Here is a 3,112-nt window from a genome sequence, read left to right as displayed (position 1 = left end):
TTCAGAACTATAAATACTAGAGTATCTGTGTTTTCCTCATTCTCAATATGAATATTTCCTTGTGGGGGGATAGGGAAAAAAAGAAAATACTGTACAACTGCTGTCTTTATTAATAGTGAAACAGAGCCTCATTAATTTGAAGTTTTGAAGGACAAATTGTCACTAGTTACTACAAAACCTTTTTTTTGCCAATAAACACATCTGTATAATTTATTATTAACAGTTAAAAAGAAAGAAATTAAAGAAGACTTAAATTAACTGAAAAAGACATTCTAGGTTCATGGATTGGAAGCCTTAATATTTTTAAGATGTTAATATTCCTCAAATTGATCTACACATTCAATGCAATCTTCATCAAAATCCTAGCTGGCTTTTCATAGAAATTGACAAGCTGACCCTAAAATTCATATGTAAATATGAGGGACCAAGAATAGCCAAAACAATCTTGGAAAGAACAAAAAAAAAAAAAACCCAAAGTATTCACACTTTTAGATTGCAAAACTCACTATAAAGCTAGAGTAATCAAGACTGTACTTGTAGGCTCTCTGGTCCTCCCGTTCGACAGACAGCCGCATCTTCTCGCGCAGCGCCAGCACCGTCTCCGAGACACCATGGTGAAAGTGAAGGCCGGAATCAACGGCTTTGGCCGTATTGGGCGCCTGGTCACCAGGGCTGCTTTTAACTCTGGCAAAGTGGATATTGTCGCCCTCAATGACCCCTTCATTGACCTCAAATACATGGTCTACATGTTCCAGTACGACTCCACCCACGGCAAGTTCCATGGCACGGTCAAGGCAGAGAACCGGAAGCTTGTCATCAATGGTCATCCCATAACCATCTTCCAGGAGCGAGATCCCATCAAAATCAAATGGGGTGAACGGGTGCTGATTACGTTGTGGAGTACACTGGCGTCTTCACCACCCTGGAGAAGGTCAGGGCTCACCTAGATGGGGGTGCCAAAAGGGTCATCATCTCTGCCCCCTCTGCTGACGCCCCCATGTTTGTGATGGGCGTGAACCACGACAAGTACCAAAACAACCTCACCATCGTCAGCAATGCCTCCTGCACCACCAACTGCTTAGCCCCCCTGGCCAAGGTCATCCATGACAACTTTGGCATCGTGGAGGGACTTATGACCACAGTCCATGCTGTCACCGCCACCCAGAAGACCATGGATGGCCCCTCTGGCAAGATGTGGCGTGATGGCCGTGGGGCTTTCCAGAACATCATCCCTGCGTCGACTGGCGCGGCCAAGGCCGTGGGCAAAGTCATCCCCGAGCTGAACGGGAAGCTCACTGGCATGGCCTTCCACGTCCCCACCGCCAACGTGTCGGTGGTGGACCTGACCTGCCGCCTGGAGAAGCCGGCCAAGTATGACGACATCAAGAAGGTGGTGAAGCAGGCGGCAGATGGCCCCCTCAAGGGCATCCTGGGCTACACTGAGCACCAGGTTGTCTCCTCCGACTTCAACAGTGACACCCACTCTTCCACCTTTGATGCTGGGGCTGGCATCGCCCTCAACGACCACTTTGTAAAGCTCATTGCCTGGTACGACAATGAATTTGGCTACAGCAACAGGGTGGTGGACCTCGTGGCCCACATGGCCACCAAGGAGTAAGAGCCCTGGACCACCAGCCCCAGCCAGAGCACAGAGAGAGGCCTCAGCTGCTGGGGTGTCCCTGCCTACTCAGTCCCCACCTCACTGAGAATCTCCCCTCCCCAAGACATAGTTTCCATGCCAGAGCCCCTGAAGAATGAGAGGGGCCTAGGGAGCCCCACCTTGTCATGTACCATCAATAAAGTTCCCTGTACTCGGCCAAAAAAAAAAAAGACTGTACTTGTATAAAGATAGACATATAAAACAATGAAGTAAAATTGATGGTCCAGATATAAACTCAGATATTTAGGGTCAATTGATTTTTGACAAGGGTACCAATGTGATTCATGGGGAAAGGATCACCTTTTCAACAAATGGTGCTGGGACAAATGGATGGCCACGTGCATAAGAGTGAAGTTGGACTCTACCTCACACCATATACAAAATTAAGCCAAAATGAATCTAAGACCTAATTGAAGAACTAAAACCACAAAAAAACAAAACAAACAAAAAGAAAAACCAATAAGCAAGCCAGGCACAGTCACTCATGCCTGTAATCCCAGCACTTTGGGAGACCAAGGAGGGAAGATCACCTGAGGTCAGAAGTTTGAGACCAGCCTGGGCAACCTAGCGAGACCCCCATCTCTATAAAAATTTTAAAAATTAGCTGGGCATGGTGGCACATGCCTGTAGTCCCTGTTACTTGAGAGGCTGAAGCAGGAGGATTGCTTGCGCCCAGGAGTTCAAGGTTGCAGTGAGCTATTAACATGATCATGCCACTGCTCTCCAGCCTGAGCAACAGAGCAAGCCCCCATCTCTAAAAAAAAAAAAAAAAAAACCAATAATCACAAATCTTAGTAATCTTGGGATTTAGCACTATTTCTTGGCTATGACACCAAAAACACAGGCAACAAAAGAAAAAAAAGGACTTCAAAAGAAAAAATAGATAAATTGGACTTTGTCTAAATTGATAACTTTTGTACTCCAAAGGACGCCATCAAGAAAGTAAAAACAGCCCACAGAATGGGGGAGAATTTTTGCAAGCCACATATATGATAAGAAACTTACATCTAAAATTTATAAAGAACACTTACAACTCAATAACAAAGAGGCAAATAGCCCCATTTAAAAATGGGCAAAGATTGCTTCTCGGCCTTTTGGCTAAGATCAAGTGTGTAAAAATGAGCAAAGAATCTGAATGGACATTTCTTCAAAGGAGATATACAAATGGCCAATAAAGACATGAAAAGATGTTGAACATCAACAGCCATCAGGGCAATGCAAAGCAAAACCACAATGTAGTAACTTCACACTCACTAGCATGGCTATTAAAAAAAGACAGATAATAACAAGTGTTTGTGCGGATGTGTTGGAAACCTCATACACTGCTGTTAGGAATGTAAAACGATGCAACCACTTTGGAAAACAGTCTGACTAAATACAGAATTACCATCTGACCCAGCAATTCCACTCCTGGCTAAATATCCAAGAGAAATGAAAAGTTACATCCTTTAA

At 44.6% G+C, this 3,112-nt stretch overlaps 1 pseudogene across 1 annotated transcript; it reads left to right on the top strand.

Annotated features, from left to right (window-relative positions):
- The first annotated feature begins 545 nt into the window (after positions 1 to 545).
- On the top strand, positions 546 to 1,830 carry LOC123635249 (annotated as a pseudogene). The gene has a single exon (XR_006734081.1). The product of XR_006734081.1 is annotated as a glyceraldehyde-3-phosphate dehydrogenase-like (transcript).
- The last annotated feature ends 1,282 nt before the right edge of the window (positions 1,831 to 3,112 follow it).

Source organism: Lemur catta, chromosome 3, assembly GCF_020740605.2.
Source record: "Lemur catta isolate mLemCat1 chromosome 3, mLemCat1.pri, whole genome shotgun sequence".
Lineage (NCBI taxonomy): Eukaryota > Metazoa > Chordata > Mammalia > Primates > Lemuridae > Lemur > Lemur catta.
Note: the sequence above shows the minus strand (reverse complement) of the source record. Positions and strands in the feature narration are given on the sequence as shown.